A 10,153-nucleotide genomic window follows, 5' to 3' on the forward strand; every position below is an offset into this window, starting at 1 on the left:
TACACTATGTGCAAACTGTATCGACAAAGAAATGAAGTGTTAACATGTTTTTTATCAGCCGCCCATGCCCACAGCTAAATTATGTACAAAAATCCATATAGTCATATAGAAACAAGATAAAATATGCTTTATGAATAATTTTCTGGGTCACACATCCAGATTTAGAATTAGTCACAGTTAAACACACACACACACACATACAGACATACTGTACATGCACACACAGTGACCTTCACACACTGCTTATTATTTCTGATGTCAGCCCCATGAGAACACATGGATTTGGCTCATTGGCTTTCTCCACACATTTGAGGACTAATATTAATTTAAACCTGTTTTACTACCCGTGGGGGAGGGGAGAGCAGTGATTGAGATGCAGAGAGTAGAGTGATAGAGAAAGAGAGAAACAGAAAATCCCTTCTTGTTATCTGAAATGACTGAGAGGCAAATGGCGGGGAACAGAGAGAAACTGTGAATAAAGCAAGAGGCAGAGAGATGGAGAGACAGAGATATACGGCAGGAGACGCAGGAATATGAAATCTGCGAAATAAGACTGGTGACTTCAGCATCAACAGTGCAGACAGGCTTCCTCATTGGTTTTCATTTGAACTTTTCTGTTTAAATGTCTTTAAAAATGTCTCAGTTTTTGGGGCATGGCTCTATAGATGGCAATGCCTGTCTGTCTATTTGATGGATTGAACTTTTGTACAGACATTTCATGATCCCCACAGGATGAATCCCACTGACTGCTCTGAATTTGCCCAACACTTTGGTTTATGACTCAGCCTCAGCTGTACTTTGTGTTTAGCGCCAATTACCAAAGCCTGTTTAACATGCTACACTGCCTACACACTGAACACCGTTGCCTGCTAAACAACAGCAGTGTTGTTAGCACTGTCAAACACAGCTGTGACTAAGAACAGCCTCAAAGAGCTGCTAGCTCGGCTGTAGATTCTTGTTTAAAGTCCCCCTCTGCTCAAAAATATGTTTTTCTTCTTGTTCCTACAATTGAGGGTTTGAACTTCACTGTGCAGAGTGATGTATATGCAGACTTTCACACTAGAAGGCTGTTTTAACATTCATCTGCTGAAGATTGAAAGTTTATCTGAGCTCATTGAAAGGGGATGGGCTAATGAACATGATTTGTGACATCACAAATCGTTCAAATTCAACTTACATAAGTGTGATGTGGAAACTTAAAACCTCCAGTGCACAAACACTGAGAACTGACTTTTCAGTGAAGTAGGAGACATCTTGTGTCCAGCAGTTAAACTTTTGAAATGAAAACTATTTGCATATTCATGGATTCAGAAATTTTTAATGAGGGAGAAAGAGGAGATGTAATTTTAAGGATTTTAACAAGATAATTGAACTTTTTTTGTGGACAAAAAACATAGCAGACACAGATTATTACTCAAAGCAAGACTAGAGTATTTTGTATACATCTTAAAACATGTCTGGAGAGGATCTTTAAGTGAAAAAAAATGAATTAAACACCGCATTAATTGATTTTTTTGGCCACTTGGTGGCAGCAGAAACAAGTTGTGAACAACACACTGACAACTTTTAAGTTGATATGGCTAACTTGTTAGCAAACAGTTGCTTATTTACACATCCAGCAGTTACAGAGCAACATTATCATTCAGTGGGAGTCGTGTTTCTGTTTACCTAATGTGTCCAATATTCAATCTCCTTCAGCCCTGTATTTAGTCTCTACCAACTCCTGGGGGAATTGTCTGGCTCTTAGCTGCGAAATGTTCCATATACATTTACCAGCTAGTCACTAAGTGTATGCCGTTTGGTGCTGAGCAGGTAGTGTACAGTGGGTTTTTAGAGCTTTTACAGCTGCCTGCTGTGGCCAAAAACAACATTATGAAAGTGATGAAAGTGGTGAGAGTGAACTAAAACAGTCAAGTTGTAGTTGGACAGCTAAACAATGAGCTGAAACTCACTTTAAAGTTCCATAAAGCCGAAGGGAGCTGCAGAGCCGCGGCTAATTCTCTGAATGTTTGTGATTACAAGCCATGTCTCTCACACACTGTTGATACTTGGATTTATATTATACGGTTTGATACATTGCTATAAAAAGTATTGATTATAGCTGCTTTAATGAGACTTGCTCTGCAGTTTAATAAAGCTGAGGTACTTGTGAACACAAAACAAGCATGTTTAGGATGAAAACACGCATGTCTGCCTTGAAAGCTACTTTAAATTTTTCCAACTTCCATTTAAGAAGTGATTTCATTACCAACAGTTGTGGCAACAAAGAAAACAGACAAAATGTTCCGAATCCATGTGCTGCTGAGAAAAGACAAGAGGACATGCTGTGTTGTCTGAGTTAGTGAGTAGTTCTTGCCGTTATCTTGTCTGCAACCAGCAAATTCTTATCTGGTTGATAGGATGGAGCCTGGATGGTATTTGGGTGGGGCAGACAAGCAGCATCCCAAAAGAAAAAAAGAAGTTATCTGTAGAGTGAATGTTTGCAAGCCACAGGTAACTTGTTCTGTAAAACCTTACTGTCAGCGAGCCTTTAAACGGTACTCAACAGCAACACACTGCAAGGCTTCATTAGCTCTCCACTCATCTCAAACATCATGCAAATCTCTTTACCAGTGAAACGCACACACACACACACACACACACACAGGCAGACAGCCCTCATGGACGGCTTGTGATGATGGTTTTGTTTTTGTGGATGATTGGACTGTATGATAGTGGTGGCCTGTTCCCAGAATAGCCCACCGTACACATTAAGACACACTCAAATTTAAATAGAAACCATCCCCTCTCCCTTAGGCCATTTATATGGAGATGAGAGACTTGGTTACCAGGCGGACACACACACACACACACACACACACACACACACACACACACACACACACACACACACACACACACACAAAGCAGTGACTCAGCCCTCTTTTGGGTCTCTCTACTTCGAAGACAGCCCTCTGGGTCCTTCAACTGCCAACAGCTCTCTCTCTCTCTCTCTCTCTCTCTCTCTCTCTCTCTCTCTCTCTCTCTCTCTCTCTCTCTCACAAACACACACACACACACACACACACTCACACACGCACGTAAATATAGACATTGATTGCCTTTCAGATGCACAGATATGAGAGGGAGATTAACAATACAGACAGGTGTGTGTGTGTGTACCAGGTATTCCTTATGTTGTGGGGACTCGCCTACCTTATGGGGACAAAAAGCAAGTCCCCATAATGTAAATCATTCATTTTAGGGTGAAGACTTGGTTTAAAGTTAAGATAAGTTTAGGGTTATGTTAAGTTTAGGGTAAGGGTTAAGGGTGGCATGTGGTGGTTATGGTTATAGTTAAGATTAGGATAAGTCTCCTGGAAATGAATCATCAATGTCACTGTAATGTCCTTTGAGGTGATGACTGTGCGTTTGTATGCGTAGGAAGGTGAAGGTGGACTGGAGGTTTAGTCAAGACATCCTCTGATGTCAACAGTTTCTGACACATGACGTGATTCACTCTTTAATTAGCGTGTTTTCATGCTCACTTGGTCTCCTGGGTAATTAAATGTCCTGTTAGGCTGTTTGGACCACTTCAAATTTCTTTATGTGACACTGGGTGATGATAGAAGATGAAGATGTGAAGTTTCATGTTCAGTCCTTCCTGGTGTCTTTACTTTTGTGTCCATAGAAGCATCGTCAGTGTGACAGAGCAGAAATATAAACCTGCTGTCCTGTAGACAGCTGGAGAACAGGTAGTCTTAAGAGAATAAAAAAAGTTTTTTGATTGAGTTGTGTACCCTCATTTACTGCTGAGGTGGCTCTGCATTTAGTGTTGTTGTCTGACTGCAAGGTACAGATTTCAGTGAAAGGTTTGCAAACTAACATGTAACATTCATGTCTTATTACAGTATTCGGTGTGTTTTGTCATTGATTACTGGGAAAGCAGTTTATACTCAGCTAGCTTTTTTTTTTTTTTCCTTTTTTGAGCCACTTTGTCACAGCTAACCTCACTGTTGACCTGGGCAGTAAATCAGCAGATATGTGCTACTTTGGCTTCCCACCCATGAACATTTAAACATCGTTTGTTTAAATGCACAACAAAGCCGAAGGACCAGGAAGTGAACTAAAACTGCAAAATTTAGTTTATGATATATTACTATATATATTTAGTATGTTTAAGTTATGACTATCAATCCGATGTGGATGAGGAATAGCACATTATAGAGCTGATGATCACTAACTGATCTACTAATTCTGCCATTTTTTTTCTGCCATTTTTTGAAATTTACCTTGTTGCTAGACAGTGAAGTGCAACAGCAGGTGTTGGCATACTTAAATTCAAATGTATGTTCTTTATCAATGTGATGATGAGATGTTATATTATTAGTATAATTTAAAGATTCCCTACAGAAATGTATTAAGACATATAAAAGTACTTCGCTTGGAACAATAATGTGTGTCTGATATAGTTTTTCTGCAAAAAAAACATGTAATCGCCATACTAAAATCTTTTAAAATGACATTTACGCTTTCTCCCTCAATAAAAAAATAAAGAAAATATGAATATGCAAATATATTTCATTCAAAAACAAGATGTCTCTTAATTCAAGTCCATTCTCAGTGTATATGCAATGGCTTCAAGTTTCCACATCACACTTGTGTAAATTTGCTATTGAACCAATATTGGCTTCCAAACTAGTTGTGATGTCACCAATCCCGCCTGAAGATACATCCCTTAAACTGACTTAAAAGTGTGGTGGAAGTTGACCGAATAAAGGAGACTAACAAAGATAAATTTGTCTTTGTATATTTATTTAGCTTTTGCGCAAAAGGATCGAAACCAACAAAGTGACAGTCAGCGACCGCCGAGGAATCAATCCCGAATGCATCTTCACCAGGGTTTTTATATACATAAGAACAAAGACTCAATAGTTACATTCAATGAAGGAATAAACATCAATGATTTATTAAGGCATTTCCCACATGAAGGCACACTCTTGTCTCAGACCAAAAGGAAAAAGGTTAATGTGCAGGCCAGGCTATATTTCAACCTTACATCATTTAGCATGTAAATGTGGTATACAGATCAGGCATTGTATTAAGAAAGACAGTTCATTTATAGTATCAGGGGTTCGAGTAAAGTTCAGCGGAAATGGAGGCAGTCATGCATTCTACAAAACAGTATAACACAGAGAGTCACATTTAATACAAAGATTATTCAATAAATGATATAGACAGTGAAATTAAAATGTAAATTACATGTTGATGGCAACAAAACAGCTTTGAATTTGAAACAAAATTGGTATTTTCAAGGTGTCTGTGCAGTCACAGCTGGTCCTTGGTTGTAACGATGTGGTGGGAAGAAAGATGGGACTGCAGAGAGGCCACTGAAGCATTAATACCATGCAAAACTAAGACGCTCAAATTTGTGGTGGCAGCTTGCCGAGCTGCGGGGCTCGCCCTGTTACACAATTATACAGTTGTACAATATTTTTATCACCTGGCTGTAGCTGCAGTTTGTCTGCTCTCCTCAGGGAGCAAAGTGCACAAGGTACCGTGGATTCAGATGCTGATGACTTTCTCACAGTCTCGTGTGCTCTGGAGAACTAAACTAAGAGAAATAATGCATATGTGGTGCATTCCTTCCTGTAATGAAAAAAATGGATTTTAAAGCAGTGGGACTGAGCTGCATGTCCCCCAGGTGAATTATGTGGATCCACTGGGAGGGAGAGTGTGAGGAACAGTTTACTCAATTCACAGGGCAGTCAGGTACAAGGGACTGTTTTGAGCCCTCTAAACACTGAAGTTTGGAGCCAACTTTGGTTGTTCGGCTTTAAATGTCAGATCTGATGCATAACCTTTTGTTTTACTGTAAATTAATCGGAGCAGGAAAATTCTCTTAAACACTTGTTTTAGCAATAGAGTATTAAAACTCTATATAAATAGTAACAACTTATCAATCAAGTTTTTTTTAAGCCTACATTTGAATTAATTAATTTTAGATTTATTGGAGTTCCATTAATGTAATACCCTCAACAAAATACTGGGAATTGTCAGTCTGCTATCATTCAGTTTCATTTATTTGAGTAATAATAATCTCTTTTATTGAATATTAGAAAATAAGAAAAAGTTCTGTAACTGCATATTTTTTCCCCCGTTAAACCATGTAAACATAAATCTAAATGAGCTCAGAAAATCACAAGATGTGCCCATAATGTAGGACTTGTGAGCTTTTACATTAGATACTTATCCACTAAATAAAACATAGTATTATTTGATCTATTATGCTGGCTTTCTATCTAAGAATATAAGATCTGTGGTTGCGAAGTGAAGAAAAATGTCAAATTTATGTAAAATAAATCTTTTTTTTGGAGCGATTCGGTTCATTTTTGATGGGAAAGTATTTGTTTGAAGCTTTCATTCTGATCAAATCTCAATTTGGAGAACCATAATGAGGTGTAAAAAAAAACCAAATTCAAGTTGTAAACTTTGGTGCAGTAAAATGTATCACTGAAACATGATTTATTCCTAAAAGTTATGGTGACTGACATGTCAGCCCTCAGCTAGATAATGTCATACTGGCACATTTTAAAGTGGGTCCCACCTGGTTTTAGAGGATGGAGGACATCTCTGACATCTAGAGACAAGCTCAAGGCTAACTGGCACATTTTGAAAGGCACATGAGATTGTCTTTATTGTTGTTTTATCGCCAGCTTGATGTTGTAAGATTATATTTAAATCCCAATCTCACAACAGCTGGGACACTGGCTGCCCTGCAACCAACCAGCGAGACAAAGAGACAGACAGGGATGTTTTTGGATCTGTTGAGGCAGAACAGCAGGAAGGGTCCTGGAAAAGAAAGAGCTTAAGGTTACACACACATATATACACACACACACACACCATTCACTGGCCCACTCCCTCCTCTGGCATGCAACTGACTGTTGGAGTGGCAGTTAATTAATCCTGTCAGAAAAGGTTAAGAAAAAGAAGAGAGATGGGAGGGAACAAAATTAAAGAGACAGAGGGAGAGGTTTTGTAAGGTGCTCCATTTGCCAACTGAAGAACAATGAATTTCTCTAAAGCAAATTAGTTTAGGTTCACTACTCTGCAGACACTGGATTCAGTACACTTGAACACTTATTTGGCCAGATTTAAATTGTGTTTGCATGCCAAAGATGAAGGTTAGCGATGGTGATGTTATGAGCTTTCTGATAAATCTTATATACGTTACAGTTATTTACAGCATTCCTGCTCTGTATCTCTGGTTTAAGTGGGTTATGAAGTTGGTGCTTCACATCCAAATTCACTTAGTGAAAGTAAATGTGAATTGCATCACTCCAAAACTATTATAAAGCCCTTGAGCAAGGTCGTCAACCCCTGCAGGAGAAGACTTGTTGTACAGGTGTGAACATGTGTCACAAGCTTTTCTCTGCTGTACAGCAAATTTTAATTGATCTGATAAAACAAAATGCATCCTGTTGTAAAAAAAAAAAAGGTGAATATTCTTAATGGGGCACCGATGGAAAGAGTAACCTCTTATAGATACCTTGATTTCTGGGTTGATGACAAGCTGTGCTTCAAAAAAACATATTAATGAACTGACTAAGTCCTTAAAAGCAAAACTGGCATTATTTTATAGATATAAGGCATATATTACCCAGAATTGCAGAAAGCAAATTGTTCAGTCGACCTTTTTATCTGTTATGGACTATGGCGATGTAATTTATGTGCACTCTCCTGGCTCTAGTCTTAGACCTCTCCATGCAGTCTATCGTTCCACCCTCAGGTTCATAACTGGAGATGGCTTTAGAACGCATTGTCGTAAACTATATGAGAAAGTTGGGTGGCAGTTGTTGGCAGTGAGAGGAGAACTGCATTCTATTTATTTACAAAGCACTTCTTAAAAAAATCTTCCTGGGTATCTCACATGTCTTTTTAACTATAGATCAATGTCACACTGCACTAGGTCCCAAGACTATTTGGTCTTCGAAAATGATCATGCTAATTTTGAGATTGGGAAACTGGCTTGTAAACACTATGCTCCACACAAGTGGAACAATCTGCAGAGGCTTGTAAAATTAGACAAGCTAATCCCTTTAAATCAATTTATATCCATTTTGACTGGCATAGAGCAGTGTGAATGCATGTGTTTTTGAACTGATGTTGTCCCATATGTTGATGTCTTTGGCCTGTTTGTTTGTTGTATAATTTGTTGATCCTGTAATTTTTGTGTGCTTTTATTGTTTTTCTTGGTCTTATAAATGATTTGTATCCTTGTAAAGAGAGCCTGCTCTCAATGGCCCTCCCTGTTTAAATAAAGGTTATCATTATAGACTTTTCTTTCGAGAGAGTTCTGTTTTTACTGCTCTGTACCTCAAGATGACAATAACACTATACCTGCAGAGGCTGAAAAGGTCAGCGATTACCTCATCAGGGTCTAGGACTTTCTAGCTTTTCTAGCGATTACTCAATGCGGCTTAAACTTCTGTGTAATCTGTGTTAAAAGTTGACACAGTCAATACCATAGCGTGTTAACATGTTCACACGTATAAGACACAGAGAGTGTAGAGGTGGTGACTTGTGTTTGTGGCTGTCAGAAGTCAGTCACAGTGACTGCAGAGCAGCACGACCGAGACAAAGACAGGACACACGACAACAATTTGCGGCTTCCTGTGGAACAATGCTTCTGCACCCAGGGACGCTTAATGAAATACTTCCACACACCCACACACACACACACACACACAAACACACACACAAACAAGTCACTGCTAACCCAGCCTCACCTCATAAACTACCTCTACTGAAACTGCATTGCCATCTGCAGGCCATCAAGTTTCATGAACTGTAGGACCAGTAATTAGCTTAATTAGCTGCCAGTTTACATCTGACTAAAATCAATGCAGGTTTATAAAGCAGCTCTGCAGTAAATCACACCTTCATGAAGGTTGTAATATTCAGTTTTGGGTGAAACTGTTTTAGAGAGGTTACAGAGAGTAAATTTTATGGCCAATATGGAGGCTTGTGAGAAGAATGTGATTTCTAAGTTAACTATTTGATATAGTACACATTTTTAAACTTTGAATTTGGACACTTAAAGTCCAAAGTGGCTTAAAGTAACTATGATGCACAAGGTCATAATCAGGGAGTAATTTCAGACACAGCCTGTGTCTCCACCTAGAGGAGAAAGAGCTGAGGTGCAGTACAGTTACCACAACTGTCTGTATCCAGGACGCTCTCTCCCCAACCAGCAGCCCCCCCACCTACCTTAGCTCCAGTTTCAGGTATTTATATGTTTAGGATTTAACATAACTGAAGTGAAATCAGAATATCTTTATTACAGTAATTTGGCGTTTTGGTGCTGCCTGTTCAGATATTTGCTGTGTTAGACAGCAAATTACATTTTTCATCACAAATAACATGTTTCTAAGCAGTGCTGGCTATAATGCTTTGAATTTTAATTTACATAAAAGATTGACGTGTTACTTGCCGGTGCTACTGTGGATATAGAGTTTTGTTAGAATAGCATATAAATATTTGAGGTGTCAAAGTCTCTTGTCTCTCAGGTTTGTGCTTTACTGTAATTTAGCAGCTCTTAATTAGTCTAGTGGTCAACTGCTGTACCGGGGAAGTGTGTTGACATACTGGATACAGAACCCAGTATAACTATACATAACCATCTGCTATAATCACATTCCCTTGAAAGGATATTTTTAATATAACTACACTATCAGAATTTTTGTTTCCATAACCTATAATCTAGATGTTGTTTGTCCACTGTTTTTCCTCTCCAGAAATTAAAATTTGATGATAAAACATGTGTCTATTAGAAAAGAAGAAAATTACACACAGATACCCAACATACTCTCTCCTATCTGCCCACCGATATCCCTTACATTAAACAAATTTTTACAGTTTTTGAGTTTTTTCATTCACATTCCAGTTACATAACATTATGAGATGAACAAGCAGTGTTCAGTTCACTTGTAGTATAAAAAGTATGATGAATATTATTTTATTTTCCAGCACTTATCTTTTATATAATCATTTGTCAATTTATGATGGCTATGATTTTTTTTAACCCCATCAGTCTATTGCAAGTCTGTTTTTTGTGATTAGTTCTTCAAATCTCAGCTTTTTAGCTTGAGAAACTTCAAATATATTTTTA

This window comes from Thunnus albacares, chromosome 17 (assembly GCF_914725855.1).
Source record: "Thunnus albacares chromosome 17, fThuAlb1.1, whole genome shotgun sequence".
In the NCBI taxonomy this organism is placed as follows: Eukaryota; Metazoa; Chordata; class Actinopteri; order Scombriformes; family Scombridae; genus Thunnus; species Thunnus albacares.